The 9,427-nt window shown below is 37.8% G+C and overlaps 1 pseudogene; it reads right to left on the bottom strand.

Annotated features, from left to right (window-relative positions):
- Nucleotides 1-4,642: 4,642 nt before the first annotated feature.
- Nucleotides 4,643-8,531, bottom strand: LOC147448512 (uncharacterized; annotated as a pseudogene).
- Nucleotides 8,532-9,427: the final 896 nt, after the last annotated feature.

The raw sequence follows: 9,427 nt of genomic DNA on the forward strand, positions 1-9,427 counted from the left end.
CAATACTCTTGATTGAGCATGTAAGTAACGCTATGGAGTGGACTATGATCACTCTTCCACCTTGCATAAAAATACTTGGGCAAAATTTTTCACTGTTTGCCAGAGAATGGTAATCGCTACTCCTTCTCTACTATAGACTCTTTCAGCTCTTCAGAATTTTCAAGACTCTGTTGGGCTGACCACCATGTCATCCACACTTTGCCCAATTTTGGCACCCTTTGATCAAGGTTGCGGATTGTGAACATAACGGGCATCATTACGTGGTATGCATCCATTACACTCCTCCACCAAGAAGCCTTGTTTACACTGCCACATAGACATGTAATTTTTTTTCACTTTTTCTTTCTGCTCAAGCTACCATTCATCAAAGGCCGCACAATTGAATGTGTCAATCACATATCATTTATTGTAGAGAAGTGATTCCCAGGTATAAAAGCGTGTGCAAAACCGAGTTTCAGCAAGAAGTTTCAATGTCACTGACATGTGCATCCTATACAAATCGAGCACTCTTTGTCGTTTCAAGATAAATTTCACAACCTGCCGTGCTGTATCAATTATTCTGGTGAACCATGTGGTTTCTTCGCTAGTGTACCAATCTTTCAGCACCAAGTTTAAGCTGTGCATATTACAATCATTGGAAAAATGTGTAGAAAGCATGTCTTTATTAATTTACTAGCGCTTTTACAATTCTTTGTGTTGTCCATGACTACTTGAACGACATTTTCAGCACCAATTTCTTTAATTACATTAATCAAGACCTCAAAAATGTATTTGCCACTTTTAATTGCACCAGAACTATCAATCACCTTTTTAAACGTTTCTCCCCTTGGACAAACCAGCATCACATTGATCAGCTGTCTTCTTTGAACATTTGATCAGCCACCACTCACAATCATACATCTTGAAAGCGAAATATTCCCAAGTATTATTTTTCCAACATGCTCTTTGACTTCGATGTAACATTTGTCCAAGAAAACATTTCTTATTGTGTGATAAGAAGGTGCTGAAAATCTTGGACCAAACTCACGAATTTTCTTCCAAGCAGCCTTCCAATGATTGCAGTCTACCATGACCAAAGCACTTCCAATAAAGAATATTGCTTTGGCAAGTGCAGTTTGTTATTCTTCTAGAGACTGCACTTGAAACCTTTGATGTAATGATTTTTGACACATTTGACTAAGTCCACCTTCATTGTGATGCTTAAAAGGAAAACTACCTGGAATTTCCTCTCCTTGTGCAGGTTGTTCTCCAAGGTTAGTTGGTGTCAGTACATGATCTGCGGAGTTAATATTTGGCTCTTAGATCTCTTGACTCGAAGCGAGAGAGCTATATGTCTATTGTCGCTTTGCAATTGCAGGTGCCTGAGGATGTTTACATTTCTTACAACTCTTTTAAATGCTACCCAGAAAATGATCCCTAATATGTGGTGCACTGCCTGATTTTGTTGTGTGACAAAATTTACATTGCCACTCCATATATTGGCCGCATATGTTGTGAGAATAATCCCACTCTTTGCTAGGATCAATTTAATTCTTTGGCTTCTTCGTACCACTTGTGCCCACATTTTGCTCCATTGCTTTTAAATTAAATTTGAAGACAAAAGAGCAAGATGTTCATTTTTTGAAACATTTTTCTTATTTTCAATCTACATTAAAATTTAAAACCCATTCAATATGAAAGTATCCATGATGCACAATATGAGATTTTCAATGCACGCTAGTCAATCCACATATCGATCACCTATATTGTGAGCAACCATACACATTGCAATGCAATCTATGCAGGGCATAACAATGCTATGAATCTTTCAATGCAATTATTAATATAATGATTATATAAATGTCCACTTTGATTTGCAAACAATAAGACACATCTAATTTCATTTGCTATAAAAAAACAAACGAAAGCAATAAAATATATGATTGGTCATTTCATGCACTGATAATCTTCCGGAATACATAATGCACTCTCTGTATAAACCAATGCATGAACTAACGCAAATAAATCTTCAATATAATCACTCAATTGAGGACTACTTGTACCCAGTGAAGGATTGTAGCCCAGCCATGCAGAGAATTCAATATATAAAAGCTATTTTAACCCAATTGTGCAGTGATAAGTGTAAATCAACTCAAATGCAAGACTTCAAGGATCTTTATATGCCTGATACACTAGTATAGGACATCCGACCCTTGACTATCGACTTGTCATTTACATATGATCATCTTCTAAAACAAATTACAACCCTCATTTGGACCAATGGTTTCTTCGCAATGAGCATGACTCTCCAAGTTTTCAGTTGTTTTGGTTTTGTGCCTTTATGTCGGTAAACAAATTAAAAAATTTTAGAAGTGGTTAGCAAATTAAGAATCACGTTCGGCCAAAAAAAGACATGTGACTCTGTAACCTCAGGTCAATTCACAAGGAGATGACTATACCCGGCACTCGGATACACTCCCCAAGGATTTACCTAGCTAAAGGACTCGGTTAACACACTGTTTACTATATATAATTATTCTTGATGAGATTTTTCATTTTTCGGACACGCCCGCCGGGAAATTACATATACCCAGCGGGCCCGACGGGAAAATGAAAAAGCCTGGCGGGCCTTACAAGATAAAATGGAAAACCCGGAGGGCTAACCAGCTCTATAGGTTTTTTCAGGTCATAATCAAAGTCACGTTAACAATTAACGTGATCACGTGATATTTTTTTGTAAATACTAGAGTTATTGACGTAATCACCCGATCCTGATTACGTTAATGAAATCCCTGGCCACATTGACATAGACAAAGAGAGAGAGAGAGAGAGAGAGAGAGAGAGGTATTAGGGAGGTTGAGACATAGACAAAGATATGGAAGCTAAACAATTTTTTTTAAAAACAACAAAGAGAAGGGTACTTAAAACAAAAACACCCATTAATAATAGAAAGCTACATTCTATTGCACTTGTATTACATAGGCAAGAGGCGTTCATCTTCTGAAAGGCCCGGTTTTAGGAGTAGATGTGTTGCCTTCGAGTGGAAAATGAAGATTCACCACGTTCCCTAGCTGTTGTGTCATTTCCTCCTCATCCTCCTCTGTGATGAGCCCAATCTTCTTCTAGCAAGAGAAAGCAAATTGTTCCTTCTTATTCAAGCTGAGTAAGCTCCGCATATTGAGTTCCTTGTGGCATTGATAGAGGCCATACACATTGATTTTTTCCTTTAGAGCCTCCCTAAAGTAGTCCGCTCCATACAATGCTTCTCCATTGGGAATGGCTTCCATGGCATCCCATGCAGACTTGATTTTATTCTCAAGATTGTCACACATCGTGAAAAGTAAGAGAGGTGTGCTACGGAAGCTAGTGGACGCTTTCACAAAAATATGGCAATTTATAGCCATTGTGGAAATTCTATATTACTTTATACACGATTTGACACATAAACAATCAATTCTCAAATTTGAAAAAAAATTGCAAATGAATGGGTATGTTAGTTCAAGAAGCTAAAACATCCGAGCTAGAAATAACGAGCTTCGAAGTAATCATATTGTCTAGTTATATATTTCTATTAGAATATATATGTTAGGAAAATTGGTTACAATATTATGTAAATACGTTATTGTATAATTGGATATTTGATGTAAAATGTGAAGATAACACAAGAAGACTTTTATAATATAATTTGTGATTTTTTTGCTTCTATTAATTATGTTTTTTTAAATCATCTTAAAAGCATTACTTTAGCAATGAACATTATCGTGTTTACAATGATGCTTGTCAATAACATGAAACTCCATGTGATTTTTTCAAAGTTAACTTGTCCAAATACACTAATTATGATAATTATGACAATGCTAACATCTGTCAAGTCTATTGGTCGAGGCCTATCTTGCTGCCCGCTCACTGACCTAAAACCCCAAACCCTTTGCCAAGGAAGCCTCTAATTTGTGCGCCGACTTTGTGCGCCGACCTTGCCTTGCATACCTCCCAACACTGCCTTTGAGGCAACCTAGATACTTGGTCTTTCTGCCCTGTAACATGCATGTACCTTGGTGCCCTACGTACCACCCAAAAGAACTTTTTATATAGCCCACCCAACCTATAACCTGCATAAGACTTGTAGGACCTCCATCTTAACTGGCCCTAGCAATACCCACTATTGTGATGACTGGCAGCTATGGGCGATCTCAATAGAGATGCAGAGAGAGAGAGAGAGAGAGAGAGAGAGAGAGAGAGAGAGAGAGAGAGAGAGAGAGAGAGAGAGAGAGAGAGAGAGAGAGAGAGAGAGAGAGAGAGAGATCAAAATGCTAACATATCAAAATGCACTAATTATAATAAAAAGTATGATGAAAATATATCCAAATGATGCTTGTCAATAATATGAAATTCATGCGATCTTTCAAAGATATGCCATATTCCAATCAAAGCTATCATGACCAAGTGAAGATACATAATTATAAGTGAAGCTTTCTATTATGTGAAATAAAAAGAGCAATTTCAAATGCACCTACAATGTCCAATACAAAAACACAACCATAGATTCAATAAAAGGCAATATGTCCAAATTTGTCGCAAACCATAATACAAAATAGAAAATATCATGTCAAATCAAACCATAATGTCCAACACCAAAGTCCTAGCAATACAAAAAAATTGAGCTCTATAAAGCTTCTCTATTTGTAGTATCATCACTATGCAAAGCAAGGTCATCAACAAAAATCGATCGTGTCCTTCGCTTTTCTAGCAATAGTCGATCAAAATGGTCATCTCTTTGGCACATGAATCTTGCCATATCTGCAGCATAACATGGAAAAGACCTATTTCTAAGGCTATATATCAACCATGTAAAGAATTGTTAAGGAGACAACAATGATGTTTTTAGTTAGAACTTACCAATCTGTGGGCACTTGAAAGTCAAAGAGCTCAATATCATCAACCTCCATTGGTAGATATGAGGAGGAGGCTCCCACATCCACAAAGTAAGAAGCTATCAATGGTCGAAGATGATTCTCAATAATGGAATGATCATTCTCCATTCCAAGACACCACCTTCCTATATGTAGACATGCTCTTAAAACTAGTCTCGTCCCTGCTCCAAGCTCCAAGACAGTGCTATTTGAGGTAGTTAGAAACTCTACAAACATGAGCATGAAAACTAGACTTTTCTCAATTCCTCCTTGCCACATTCCAATGTTGCCTGCTTGTTTAGAGCGTTGTGATGATGGAAGAAAATGTTGAAGGATATAAGAGTCCAAACTTTGTTGGAGCTCTTTTCCTATCGCATTGCCTCCTTCAAAATGAAGCAATGGTGTGCAACTAGGTCTTTTTAAAAGAAGCACATGAAATGTATTTTCCTGCAAAATTTAAAAATAAATAAATAAATATCATTTAATGTATAATATATTAAATGTCAATGGAACATGTATAAAAATCTATAGTCGCTATAAAGAGGTACATTATGCAATTTTTGTTGAAACTCACCTTCACCAGAAAATCACTCTTTCGAGTGTAAGCATATGGCTCAGTAGTCTCAGCCAACCATCGAAGATGAACCTCCATCCGCACTTTTGAGACCATACGCTCAACAATGGGGAGAGAGGATGTGGAGCACATAACAATTGTCCATCCACTGTCATCCATACAAGCTGCCGTAATGCCCAACGAGTAGAGTACATGATCATTAGAGATATCATTCCAAGAAGGCATAGCTTCATACCCTACAATCAGTTATACAAGAAGCATATCAAGAATGCATACTAATATCAATCAACTTCGTGATTTAGTGCTCCCTAACAAGAAAAACATTACCTAGAATCATAGATCCAGTTGGTAAGTCAACAACACATAAATCAACACTCCAAGTGCAATTCTTCTTGTATCGTTGCCTTCTCTCACCACCAGCCTTTAGAAAAAATGAATGTATCTTTTCAAAATCCCCACCTAGCTTCCCCGCAAGAATTTCCTTACCCAAGGTGATGTTAGATTCTTAACTACCACACTCTCCTTAGATGCACGATGAGAGAGTCGAGAGAAGGATTGAATTGGCAAGTATATCATGTCAGTAGTGTAGCTCTTCTTTCTCTTCTCAGCATGTGTAATATCGACATCAACACTTTCTTTCCCTACATTTATTTACAAAACAATACATGACCAAAACTATTATGCAATGTACAACAAAAAATATGCATGCAAGGTGAGTCTGTGTACCTCGTGTGTCAGCAACAGTAACCTTTGGTCGTCCTGTCTTTGCAGGAAGCTTTTCTAGTTGAAGTTTCTCAGCTTCTAAAATAGTTCTTTGTTGTTCTTGCACCTGTCTCAATGTATCTTCATTCCTATTTCCAATTGACCCTGAGTCAGATCTACACTCTCCTTTTTGATGCCTTACATCTGCTTCATTTTCCTCCTCAATACAACATCCTTTCTTCATATCAACCCACCGTGGACAATGCTTTCTCTCCCAATCACTAAGAAGAAATGCACCTGAGGACTTATTATCCTCTCTGAAAATAGTAGAAGTATACATGCAAAACGATGGAGGTGAAAGCATTGGCCATGCTTTACAAATATGAGGGAGAGTGTATATCTTCTTGCTACTCATCAGTGATAGGAGAAATCTTCACAATATATTAAAACAATTGAGATTAGGCAAGGCCTCTCAAAGTATCAACTAACGTTAAAAAAGTATCAAAGTATCAACTAACGTTAAAAAAGAGATCAATTTTAGATACCTATAAAAAACTCTTCGAGCTGCATTTGGTAGATCAACTTGCTTTATTGTTGGACTAGCCACGGTCATTTCCTTTGAAAGAGGCTCAAAAAGGGTATCTCTATACCGGAACAGAATATCATTGAAGTACTCTCTCAATGTCGGATGCTCTAGCAAAGTCAAGAGGTTCCCTCCAATATTTTTCTCCACCATTTGTGAAAGCATTCTTGAGGCTTCAGTCAAAATCTGCTCCATCCGTACCTCTTTTGCACACCATCTAATGAACTCATGGTCACCTCCAAGCATGACATAAGAGCTTTTCAAATTATCATCAGCACCAAGGAAAGCAAGCATAGAAATCTTCTTCCCATGAGAGCATGCTCAATTGAAACTTGGTATAATTTATCCAATATGATCTTCATAGAGGCATCAAACATTGGCAGTCCCCAAAGCACATCAAACCAAGGCTTTCCCAAGCTTGGATTGATGATACACAACATCTGTAAGTAAGTGATTAACTTCAATTAATACAAGTGTACTACAAATGTCATACACAAAAGCACTGAAAAGAACTTGCTTTAAAAACTCACTCTATGAATCTTTTGCACAAATGTTTTGGCACAGCCTTTCTTATGACCATGAGCTTGTGCTCCCGTTCTTCTTTGGGTAGATTACTTGGTATCTTCTTCTCATCCTTCTCCACGTTCCTTTTGTATCTTGCCTAAGAGTTAAAAAGCTAATACATAAGAACATGGTAAAACGTTTTGACTTTATATGCATAACAAATGATGTGGTATATACACTCACCAAGAAAACCATCCGAGCAAGCAAGGATTGTGTAAGAGGATACCAAACTTTACGACCTCCCGAAGCCTCTTTCACACGTTCTTTTTCAATAGACATTTTCTCAACGGGTGTAAAATCCTCCATAAAATCATCCACATCACAAGAGCAAAGAGTGCTTGTGTATTGTAGATAGTCCCTTAAACTTGTGAGTACAATGGAATTCTCATTCATTCTGTCACAAGAATTAACAACTATAAAAGAGATTAAAAGATTTGATATGCTACTTAATAAAAGCAAAGTAGAACTTACAGATTAAATCTCTGAAGAGCGGCCAAGAGTTTAACTTCATGTTTTGGCTCTGGATCAATGTACTCTGCTCTGATTCTAACATGTCTTTCCTTATCTCTTGACGAGACCTCCTTCATAACTTCCATCCAAGATGCAGTTCTATGGTTACCTTCCCAAACGTAAAACATCTTTCTAGAAAAACACGACCAGACTGGGTCTTCCACAATCTCTCTCTCCAACTCCTCATTGACAGCAACCCAATGCTTGTCCCATGTGGATTGGATATCGGCATCCACTAGTTTAGTTGTGCCATCAGGAAGATGTAGAGATAGAATAAAAAGACCTTTGATGGGAACTTATCCTTCGTGTGGATGAACGCTCTTTTCAGATCTAAGAGATCTGGTCTCAACTCCCAAACCCTGGTGTTTATTAAAGAACGACATAAGGGTACTTCAGGAATTGACTTACCCCTATGTATTGTAAGAGCTTTTAAAATGTTGGATCCCAATGGCTTGTCAATGATAGATGGAACATGCTCATCCATTTCTTCATCAATGTCATCATCCACAACCTGGTTCTCATTTTGAGCATGCTCCACATCTTCTGGGATTTGTGTCTCTCCCTCGAGTTCCATAGGAGCCACCTCCAGAGGTTGAGGCTCTTTCTCTGAACTTATGCTTGTCGCACATTTTGTAGCATTCTTAGACTTGGGCTGAGAACTTGAACTTCCAACCAGTTTTGCCTTTTTGTGGCCACCTGCACGGGTCATTCTAATGAACAAAATACAAAATCAGGCAAAAATAAATACTTTGATCAAATTGAAGTATTATCTATGAAGAGCTTCATAACACAACACTTGCCTTTATATTTAAATGCAACAAATACAAGATTGAAACCTTGATGACTAAATAAATTACAACATGAGACAACACATGGAATTGAGAGACCAGCATCAGCTTGGTGGCTACCTACTAGAGATACATTGCTAGAACCGACAACTGCCATGATAGTGGGTAGGAGATAGCACTCATCTCACTGACTTGTTCTAGCACCTGACTGCCCCACAAACCACCACACATGGCGGGGCTACTCCCTAGTATGCTAAGATTATGAAATTTTGTTTGGAGAAATTAAGAAAACGTGATGGGTCTGAATTTCTAAAGCCAACTAAGCAGCTAGCGGATCCACAGCAATAGGCAGCTAGCGAATCCACAACAATAGAATATTATGTGTGTTGCATGTAACTAGGCACCAGACCTATTTCACTGGTGAAATAAGGTTGTGTGGACACCTTAGCACCTGCACAACCATGGCTCCATTAGGCCACTTTCACCCCAAGAAAATCACACAATAGACATGCAATCCCCAATGCTTTCCCCAATGCAATTTTTGGTTCTAATTACCATACAAAATTCAATTCCATTTGCTCCCAATGCATTTCTGTATTACATGCATTCCCATCAACCCTTGGTTTTGATTGGAGTTAATGAACATGCAGTGCATGAACCCTATTAAATGGTTTAAAGCCCTTATCACATTGAAGCTACAAAGAGTCATGTACCCTTTCTTACTTGAATAGCATGATTAAGTTAATAGGTTTCTCCCTAAATTCCATCTCTCTTACTTATCACTTCCTAAAGTCTCTGACCCTATGCCTTCTCTGCC

The sequence above is a fragment of the Adiantum capillus-veneris genome, chromosome 10 (assembly GCF_014529385.1).
Source record: "Adiantum capillus-veneris isolate H3 chromosome 10, ASM1452938v2, whole genome shotgun sequence".
NCBI classification, from domain to species: Eukaryota; Viridiplantae; Streptophyta; class Polypodiopsida; order Polypodiales; family Pteridaceae; genus Adiantum; species Adiantum capillus-veneris.